General features: G+C 40.8%; 1 protein-coding gene across 3 annotated transcripts in view; it reads left to right on the forward strand.

Annotated features, from left to right (window-relative positions):
• LIMCH1 (LIM and calponin homology domains 1) overlaps positions 1 to 11,109 on the forward strand; it is a 180,758-nt gene that overhangs the window by 91,918 nt on the left and 77,731 nt on the right. Inside the window, exon 1 of one of the 3 annotated variants that reach the window (XM_027642663.1) lies at positions 9,807 to 9,891. The exons of the other annotated variants lie outside the window; for them this stretch is intronic. The gene's annotated coding sequence lies outside the window, so the exon portion shown is untranslated. Of the gene's footprint in view, positions 1 to 9,806; positions 9,892 to 11,109 lie in introns of those variants that run through there. 3 annotated transcript variants of the gene reach the window in all.

Below are 11,109 nucleotides of genomic sequence, written 5' to 3' on the forward strand. Positions count from 1 at the left end.
GATCAAGAATGCTGGTCGGTGGTTTTTTGGTTTTAACCTTCCTGTCCTTCCTATCTCCTCCTGTTCTGCAGCCCACAGCAGTGAGCAGGGTCACAGTATAAATGTCCTCCACCTCTCAAGCCTGGTTTTCAGACCAAAGCTGACAGACCTGCTAGATAAGAAGTGTGACGTTTATGTATTAATTTCTGGAGTTACAGGGATCAGCCACAAAGTATTAGCACCACTCTACAGCATGTCCTCTGTTATTTAAAAGGGAGAATAATGAATAGGTTCAGTTATTTGAGGTTTCAAGTAATCTAGGGCAATTTTCAGTGTAATTAATATGTGTCAGGAATTTGACCCTTGTGGGGATAACAAGAAGTTTTGGATAACTGAGGTGATACTGTAAACAAGTAGTGAAAACTGTGCCAGAAAACCATCTGCACAGGTCAGTAGTACCAGCTAATAAAACCTCTAAATTTCTGATCTAGAAAAATACTTTATACAACTTTCACTTGGCATACAGAGAAGCAGAAAAAACCCTTTTTTTTGTACAGTTCTGGGATGTTTTCTTTCATTAAGTTTCTCCTGTTCCTTAAAGAGGTCAAGCAGTAGTTGCTTCTTAAACTGTGGCAACTGCATGAAAAGGATAACTTGAAATGTCCTGAGAGTGCCACATTCATTGGACATACACTTTTCTGCTTTCCTGAACATGTTTATTTTTGAATAAAATACAAGCAGATTAAAAGAAAATAATGACTACTAGTACAGGCTTGATACTATGTATTGGAAACTGTATATTTTGATATTTCGTTTAAAAATTATGAAAAAATGCAGGAATTGCATCAATAATTGCAAAAACTAGTTGCAAACTGGTAAATAAAACAGAATGATTCCCAGAGACTGCTGTCAGAACTTTTACAAAAGCCTTCTTTAAAGAGAAGTACATAAATACATGCTGTGGGCCAAAAGAACACCCAAAATTTGTGACTAAAGGCGATGTTTAGTGACAGACATGTAAAAAAGAAACATGACATAAAATTTGTCATAGGAGGCTGGGTTTTGTTTTGTTCTGTTTTTTCTGAGAAGCAGTCAGGCTAGATTGATGTTCCTCCTTAGTGTACATGCCTGTATTTTATTTTTGCACTACTGAATAGTGACTGGGTGGAATCCAGTATGTCAGTGGACTAGGATTTTAGACAAGGAAGAAGCAAAATAATTACATCCTCTTGGAGAAGAGTTGCAGTCCAACAAAAATTTGAGTAATCAAGGTATTAGCAGAATTATTTTAGAATGGGTGATACTTTATCTTCAGAAATATTGCATCAGTTTTTACTTGTTCTTTCATTCTGTCTGCAACAACCCAAACAGCAAAATTCAATCCAATATTATTATTAGTTTGAAGGGAGTTTAGGACCTATATCTTCAGGCATGCCTGGCTTCCATTTTCAGGCATCTCATATTTTTGCATGATGCAATCAGCAGTGATCAAAATCTGTTTTCCTGCAAAGTATCAACTTACTGGTATGAATCCCCTCATCCCTTTTAAGCTAAATGCTATATGGCATCTCAAGTCTCTGCCTTCAGGAATTTGTAACTAAGAAACACCACACTGACACAGTTAAAAAAGGACAGAGAGAAACGAGGTATTTGTCAGCACAGTGTTATCAGCAGACCTGGTATCTCTCTGCCATCAGCTCTTCATTGGCGCAACTGTAATGCAGAATTTTGGGGAGGATGATGGAATCGTTCTAGTGAAATTTAGAGGAGGCTACTCATAAGCATGATGACTGTGCGTGAGAAAATCCAAAATCTGCCTGGAGTCAGCATCCACAGTATTAGATTAAGTTGGCTAGTTCCCAGAGATGTTTGAGACCTTAAATGCTCTTTAGTCCTTACCCTGTGGTTGATCAGAGATTAATCACTTGCTTTTTTAAATACTATTTTAAAATCTCTTGAGCCACCCAATCCTGACTAAAATTTACTTTCTACAATATGATCCTAGAGAACTGAAACTCCTTGAATTCCAGACTTTTACATAATTTTTGAATAACTGAGAGTTCTTGGTGTTCTCATACTTGCATCAAAAATTCTTGCAGATAGTTCATCATCCCAAGAGTAGTTCACCTGGCTTATTCTATTTTGTTTGGCTGAAATTTGATGAGCAATATTAGAAATCCAACACTTAAATCTTAATACAAACTATTAAGTAAGGAAATTCTTGTCCTTTATAACTATGCAGGTTGGAGAAATAAGAATGCCAGACTGAGGTTAGGAAGCAAATGGGAAGCAAATAAGAGGAAAATAAGTCAACTACTCTATTCAGGATAATGGAAGGTGGAGTTTGGGATATGCCAAAGAATGGAGAACCCTGGATAACCTCTGTGTTGTGGGTGTGGGCAACTCACTGAACAGCCTGCTTGGGTTTGGCAGCAGCATCTATCACCCTGGCAGGGGACCGCCACAGAGCACCTCTTGCGGGAGAGCAACTTGACGCCAGTGCCTTTTCCTTTCGGGGGCAAGCGGCCCAAAGGCATGAGATCAGCTTAGCAGTGCAGCACAGCACATTTGGGGATTTCCAGGTTGCCAAAAAGCCCCAGAAAGTAGGTGGTGCTCAGGTGCTAGATGACTCTCCAGGCTCTCTGCAGTCACATGCAGAGCACAGGGAACACTGAAGCCCTTGTGCATCTCTGGACTGGCTGGCATGTACGTGAATGGGCATGTGTGACCAGTACCTCCTGGTACCTCCTGGGTGGGTGAGACCCCTGTGCTGCAGTTTGGGCAGTGTTCCTGCATCACCTAAGGTGGTTGCATAGCTCTGTAGCCCCTGTATTTGTATCGGGCTACATCTGTTGACCTTGTAAACCCCAGGTAGCTCTCAATAGGGGCTCCAGATTTAAGGGCTGATTGGCTTCAGCACAGTGCTGAGCATCAGCTGGGTCTGTGCATTCAAGCAAGGCAGTACTGTGTGATGAATATTCCCCTGTTGCTAGGAAGGGCAGTGTAGAGGTGCTTGCCAAAGCCAGTAAGTCCTGCTGGCCTTGAGCTGATTTTGGGTAGCCATGTGTAACATTTGCATTCTCCAGAAATCTGTGCCTGTGGGAGTGATTTGGAGACGTGAGCTGGCTGGGGACTGGAGCTCTGCAGTGCTTTAAATCAGCTAATTTGCTGGCAGCTTCTTATTGGTGCTGGAGCTAGTACACCTGCTTTCATGGCCTCTGAAGCCTGGCCTAATAATCTTGTTGGACTCTACTGATTCTGCTGTCTAGATACACCTCTCTCTGATCAACTCTGAGTCCCATCCCTCTGTTGAGGAAAGGAAAAAATCATATTTACTTTAAATTTACTATTTTCCTTTATAAAGTCTCATCAGCTAAGTTTTACTAAGGTTTTAATGTGGCTTTAAATTGTAAAGGTTTTCAGAAGTAGCAGTGAGGAGTTGGAAGCTTGTTGTTTGATGGTACATGAACATCTCTGATGGCCTTATTTGTGAGTGTTCTGAGCAGGAGCCACTGGTTATACCCAGGTAAGCTGAATTGACTATTTTCCTCTAACAAACAAAAGGTTGCCTCAAGACCGTCAAGGACAGACGGTAGGGTATAAACTGAAGTTTTAAGAATAAAGTTAAGAATAACTGATTTGTTTCCCCTTTCTGTTCCCATCAGCAACAAGTGAGACAAGATATTTCTGCCATCTCCACTGCTTAGTTCCTGATCCTAAAGACCTGGTGTGATGCGTGTGTTCATCTTTCTACCCTTGTTGCTTTATGCATTCCAAGGGAAGAGAGTACACCTCTAATGTGTTGAAGAAAATTGACAAACAGGAACATCTGTCCTGTAGGAGAAGAGATCCTTTTCTGTCCTCTGTTCTGCTGTCCAGAGGAACCAGAACCAAGACATTGTAAAAGAGCTGGAAAAAAGCCTTAAAACAGGAATACACCGTATTAAAGAAGCAGTCCTTTCATTCCCTCTTGTTTTAACCATTGATTTTATGTACATTAATGTGAGGAAATTCTGCTTCTTAAATATGGTATATTATTGAACTACTTTTTATTCCTCCTGAAAGCTTAGTCTTCACAACTGCAAATTACTCTGGCATCCAGATGTAATCCATGAATCCTGCTTTCCAAATGGCCCTTCAAAGGCATATTTGTATGACCTCTGTAGACTTAACAAACAGTAGTAATTTAAGTTGGCTATTCTGCTCAATGCATCTAGGTTTGCAGCTACCATAGCTTCATGAATAGTTGTGCTAATTCTTGAATTATGCCTAGGGAATACTTTACTGATGATTGAAAAGGGATGCGAAACAAATCACTGCCAGACTATTGGGTAGTTCATCTTCCCTTGAATATTTGCCACAAAAAAAACCACCAAAGCTGCAGATATTCAAGATGACTGACAATTATGGCCAAATCTGGGAAAAAACAACAGATACATGGATTAGTATTGGGGTATTCAGTAATTCAAGCTGTTACATTGTATACAGTCAAAGTTACAAACTGGCACTGATTTACTTAGCATAGTTTTGCACAGATATTTTGATTGTCTGTAAAATTCACTTGCAGAAAATTGAAAATTATTCATTTTTGTTCCCCTTCCTTTTCCTCACCAAAATCATTCTAGTCTTCTAAATATGAAAGCTTCCTATTTATTTTTTTAGTGTAAGTAAAAAGAATAAAGGTAGGTTTTGCAAGTCAAATGTACTGGAACTTCATTCAGCAGAAAACGCCAATTAAAAAAAAAATAGTGTTTTTTGGACTTGAACAGCTTCTTTTAGAAATATTTGCAAGGAGACCCTAACCTGTACATTAAAGAAGTCCAGTATGTTTTATGTAATGTTGGCATGAAAATGCAAAGTCATGAGTGGGGGGAAAATGTATGTCAGGTATCATGTAACAGCAGCAAAGAGATTTCTGATTTTTATCAAACCTTGACCACCACAGATTATTAAAACATATTCCTTGGCAATAAAGAATAGATGTTTAATTTGAAAGAAGAAGTGGAATTTGTTGCTTTTTTTGCAGAGGTCACGAACTGAACAGGAATGAGTCCTCCCTGGCAGTTTCATTATTTTGCTGTTTGCCTTGGGGAATAGAGATTTGGTCTGATTTTAAAAGCTACTGCCAGGCCTCCAGCCCCCACAGGCAGCTTTCTTGCATCTTTCAAGGCCCACCTACAGCAGTTGTACTTGGACATGGAGATGCAGAGGCCCTCCAACAGCTCGGGCTGCATAGTGTCCTGATTCCTGCAGTAGATTGCTGTCTGCTGAGAGAAGTCCAAGTATTGGCAACTATTACTACTTTTTTGCTTTAAATGGAAGATAACTTTGCTTAATATACCAAGCAAAAGAGAACATACCATGTAAAAGAACGAGGCAAGAAAGTAAAGTCATGGTAGTACTGAGTAGTTACTGCAATTAGAAGTGTTATGAAGCTGGCAGGCAGTGGTCATACATTCAGTTTTAGAGGTTTGATGTCAAATCAATTTTAATTTTAGGTACTAATTTCTTTTGTACCTTTACAGTTTCAAACCTTAAAAATAACCTTTAGAAATTTTCAGCTGTTCTGTGGCTGTGAATGTTCAAAGTTTTGTGCTTAGCTGGTTCAATACAGCTGGATGTTGCAAAACTTTGAATTACATTTGTTATACACAAGTTTTCATTAAAATCCTGTATTTTTGGGGCTTATACAACTGTGATGAAATTTGCTTCTGTGCCTGAGTGGGAAGACAGCTGATAAATGACATTGGGAAGGTATGCATTGAGACTATAACTCCAATACAGTTTTGTGTCTCTAATCAATCAGGTTCTTGTGTATCAGAAAAGCATTATATGTAATTCTCACTATTGCTTATTTCTGTTTCCTTTTTTTTTGGTCCTTGCCATCTGCTTTAGATGTAGCGAGAGAGAAAAATGAAAAGCAATTGGTAGTGATCACAGGCTGAGAAGTATTTTTTCATATAGTCATCTCTGAATGTGCATGCAGATGCACTGATTATGCTTTACATTACCTATACTGGTTTATAACACATGATGCTGGTCAGATAGTTAATGACACCCAGATGCACCTTTTCAGGTGGACAGAATTTTTCCTCATTTTCTTCTCTGCTAGACCCACTCCATCCCAAAGGTCCTGGTTGCAAGTTTCCTAGAGCTAAGTCCCTTGAGTAGTCAACAGTGCTCTTCCTGGAAAACAAGGTTATTTTCCCTACAGTCAGGTCAAAATATAGAAAGCAGGTGTTGGGTATCAGTGCCCTGAGATATCAAATGTGATCAAAGGGATCCCATGGGGTTTGGACTCTGCAAGCAGAAAGAGGAAGGCAGGGTATGTGAAAAGAAGCGTATTATCTTTTAGCAGACCTGCTAATATAATTAAAGAAAACATGGAATAAATTTTAGCACATAGATTTGCTTTGCATAGGTAATCATCTTTACCATTAAAGTACACTATCTTACCCAGAACACAGAAGTAGTTTTTAAAAAATATCTGTTGTGCCATGGCTTAACACACAGTTGCCCTGATAGCAGTCTGGAAAGGCACAGGTTTATTCAGCAGTGCTTGGTTTTAGTTGATGGCTATACGTAACACATGAAGGACTTGTGTTGGAGCTTAAGCTAGTTGTGGTGTTCCTTTGGACTACCCTAGGGCTGTACCTTTTGGGTATATTGCTCAGGAGGTAATTCAGCTGTATTTATCTATTTATCTATTTTGGTATGCAGAGTGATAAGCTTTAACACTATGTCTATGAAAAAAACATACTCTCCCATATTTAATGCTCAGGTTAGTTTCTTTGGTGGTCTCCTTTACTTGTAGACTGCTTTTGTTTTCACAATATCTGATGTAGTAGTTCTTATGACTCACAAGTCTAGATTTAAAGTTTATGTATTTTTGTTTTCTTTAAGCAGTTTGTTTGGGATGGGTGTCTTCTGAGATCTAAATCCATAGTTAGACTCTGTACTTTCCTTAATGCTTCATTGTGTCCAGATAATCACACACAAATAAACCAAACATAGAAAATAGCACATTCTCCTTAGCTGTGAATTTCTTGCCCATTTTTATTTTTGCCATAGAACCCATTTGTGGGGGCAGCAGCTGCAAGGATGTGCTGAGAAAGGAAAGTGTCCTGTTTCCCCAACAGGATGTCCTGAGGGAAGCATTGTGGCACTAACTGTGGTTTCAGGGTTGAAACACTTGAAATCTATGTTTCAGTTGGTATTCATATTCCTGCATTCATAATGTGAGTGCAAATAGAGGTAAAATTTGTCTTCATGACCGTTTCTCCCCTCCTTCAGATAGACAGCACAACTATTGCCAAGAGGATGGATAAGAAGTAGTAGATGCCACAGATGCAAGCTCCAGTTGCCTTGAGAGCATTGCTGTTGTGATGTTTCTTTCCTTCATGTCTCTTTTGTAGCTCTTCGACACACTCTGCCACAGTTTTTGTATTGACCCTCTCCATAGCCCAACCAACAAAGCAGAGGAAGTAAATAACAGTCTTTCCATCACAGCAAAAGGAGCCATGCCTTACTTTTTTAGTAGCTTTATGTTTTTACCCATCTGGCTCTGGATTTTACCCATCTGGCAAGGTGAATTCCCAGCAGCTTCTAGGAGTGCTTGACTACAATTCACTGTACAGAAGCTTGTTTTTAACCCTGCTCTTGGTGAGCCTTATTCATAAAAAAATAAAGTGAAAAGTGGGTAACAGAAGAAGTCATAAAACTGAGGCCCAAACCCAAGCCAAGCACTGTCATCTGGTACTTAACAAGATAGTGAGAGAGTGACACTGAGAGAGTGACACTGAGAGAGTGAGCTGCGGAGAGGGAGTGGAAAGGAAATGTCCTCTTCCTTGGCCATAGCATGGCTGTTACTATAGAATATGGCATCAGATAAGCACTCCCTCTCCAAGACCGGGTGAAATCTGACATCTCATTGACATCTGGCTGTGATTTCATCAGCATCACAGCCAGTGAATAGACTTGAAATGCTTTGGGGGTTTTCCCTGCCTGCCTATGTTCTGTCTTCATTGCTGTAAACAAAGCCATCTTACTCAGGGTGTATCTTGGGTTTGGCAAATCTGAGGGAATTCACATCATCTGATTGCTCTCTCCCCCAAAGACATGGATGTTGACTGAGCCCCCATTTGTTTAAATGTTTTATTTGTGCCTTCAGGGATAATGACCTGATGTAGCAAAGAGTAATATCAGGACCTACTTCACTAGTGAAGTCATAGGGTCAGCCTTGTGCTCATGCTGTGTGCACTCCTCCCACCCCCCCGTGGTTTGCTTTTGCCTGTTGAGTTGAAGGCTGTTCTTGCTCATGTTCTTTCCTGTGGTCTCCTCCCATTATTTTCTTCTTTCTTTTCCCGTTATCCTTCTCCTTTCTTGTCCACAGTCTTTCTTCTTTTATATCATATCATGCTGCAGGGACTTTAAGCTCTTTCAAAAAATCGCAGAAATAAGATATGTCATCCATTCTGTACCGAGCATGAAATTTTCACTACCTGTGCGGGACATACAGTGCCATTTTATATCCTGAGCTACTTGCATTTGCCTTGCATTATATACAATATGGTCATTCCTGTTTGGGGATTTTAGTTATGACGATCATACAAATGGTAGTAATACACTGCATTGCATAAGGAGCTTATAAAGGTGGCTGAAATTTGTTACAGGACAAAGATCTTAAAAAGCAAATAATCTGGTGGTGAAGTACAGATGTAGGAAAATATCAAGACAATTTCTTGAGTAGTGCTGCTGTGCTTCTGATTTTCTCAAAGAATTGCAAGCTTTTAATTTTAAATTTGCTTTTTAGTTTCTTGAGGACAAGTGTACTCAAAATTTGCTTTGCTTAACACATTTCATTTATTTTTAGCTTGCTTTTTATAGCCCCCCCTGCCTTCCTCCCATCTTCTTGCTCTAGGCACTTGCAGCACCTAGTGAGCCTGGTTGGGAGCAGCAGGATCTAAACACCTTGGCACTTCCAGCGAGATCTTTGGGGAAGGGTACTGAGCAACACAGAGGGAGCTGGGTTTGTTTAGTCTAGAGAAGAAGAGGCTCCACGGGGACCTCATTTCTCTCTACAACTATCTGAAAAGAGGTTGGTTGTAGTGAGGTGGTGGTCAGTTTCTTCCACCATGCCTGCAGTGAGAGGACTAGAGGAAATGGCCTTGGTATAGGTTGCCCAGGGAGGTAGTGGAGTCGCCACCCCTGGAGGTATTCAAGAGGTGTCTGGTTCTGGTGCTGGGTGATGTGGTTTAGTGGTTTAGGGGCTGCAGTGGTAATGCTGTGTGGACAGCTGGACAGGATGATCTTGAAGGTCTCTTCTAACCTTGATGATTCTATAAATCTATGATTCTATCTTCAGCCAGCCTTAGATGTTACTTGAAGGTTGCTTAGAGCCATGTTTAGGGTTTCTGGTGTGTTTTGTGCAGTTGGAGTATGGTACCAACCGGCCCATTTCTTCATACAGTTTTAAGGTGGGTTTTGCCTTTTTGTTAAGGGAGCAGGGCTGTTGTTGGAGGAGGCGCATCTTTTCTTTGTTGACTGGGCAAAAAGAAGCAGACAAAGGCTGCGCTTTCTTGGCAAAGATAGTCTTTGTCAGCTTCTTCCAGCGACGTGCTGGAAGGCCCTGCCTACGGAGCCGGCATGCCCGCCCGGTGTGCCCTACTCCTGCTGGTTCAGTCTGATCATCGCTGTGTTTATTCTCTGGACCTGCCTTCTGCCTTCGCGGCTCACAGGATCCCACGCTCGTTAACTTTGGTGCTTTGCCCTCCAGCCGCGCCGTGCCCGGGCGGGTGCCGGGAAGCGGCGCTGCGGTGGGTGGAGTTGGGGCTGCAGCGGCAGCAGCTGTGCCGCTCCCGCCCGGCCCGGCTGCCGCTGGGGGACAAGAGGATCGGTCCGGCTGGCGGGCTGGTAAGTCCTGCTTTCCCTCCATGCTCCCGGGGTCCATCTGTTTCTGTTTTTCCCCAGTAGCGTTTAATTTTCGTGGGTGAGGCTATTGAGTGACAGAATCTTTTTGGGATGTAAGCAGCCCTGACTCCCCTTGCTGTTCTGGGGGGGTAGTTGCCTTCAGTTCTGGTGTGCTGTCAGCCTTCCTCTTCTGGAGATTAACCATCTCAGCTTCTAAGTGAATATGTCCCAGCTGCGATCGAGTTCTTCCCAAATTTAGTGATTTCAAATCTGCCACAGAAAGCTATGTTTTGTGAAGTGTTGTTATATATACAGTGAAGTGTATTGTATAAACAGTAAACCACACATATATATAGTGAAACATACATATATATAGTTAACCACAAATATAGTGAAACATATACAGTAAAGCATATTGGATAAATAGTAATATATATACGTACTTATATGTGTATGTATGTATGTATATGCATATATATACACATATATATATACACACACACACACACATATATGTAAAAAGTTCCCAGCCTTTCTCATAAAAAGTTTTTTCCTGGTGTGCTTGAACAGAGTATTTCAATATTTCTGTGAGCCTGTGAATCAGACAAGATCCATTGCTTTTATGTAGATAAATTACCACCACTAATTATTTACATAAAATGGAAAAAATAAGAGAATTTGGAAGATATGTTGAGAGCAAACAAAAGGCTTTAAAGAGTCTGAATTGGAAATTGCTCAGAAAAGCAGTTTGGAAATTTTTTTTAAGAGATCTTCCAATTTATTCTGGAGCGGGGAAAATATCGGCATTCCAGAAATGAAAAAGGCCACCTGTTTGTCTGCAGCTGTCCTGCAAAACAGAGCAGTGCTACTGGTAACTAATAATATCTCCAACTCACAGAAGTGGCATGTATTTGGCATTTTATGCAGTGTTCCATGCAGACATACAGCTAGGCTAGCTTTTATTTTCCCCAGGTTTATCTGTATATCTCATCCAGGCCATGCAGTAGCAGATTGACAAATGATGGCTCCACAGTGATAAGCTGTAGGACCGATTTGCAGTGCGAATACAGTGAGAATGTTTTGTATACTATTGTGGCAGATGAAAGGAATGGAAGTGGGCCAAATTCAAGCTGTTTGCCATTGCATCTGATCAGCAGATCCTATGGAGAGAATTTGCCTGCTGTGAATATTTGATTCTCGCTAGCTTGAGCTATCTTGTGT

The sequence above is a fragment of the Corapipo altera genome, unplaced genomic scaffold (genome assembly GCF_003945725.1).
Source record: "Corapipo altera isolate COAL_440 unplaced genomic scaffold, ASM394572v1 22, whole genome shotgun sequence".
NCBI lineage: Eukaryota > Metazoa > Chordata > Aves > Passeriformes > Pipridae > Corapipo > Corapipo altera.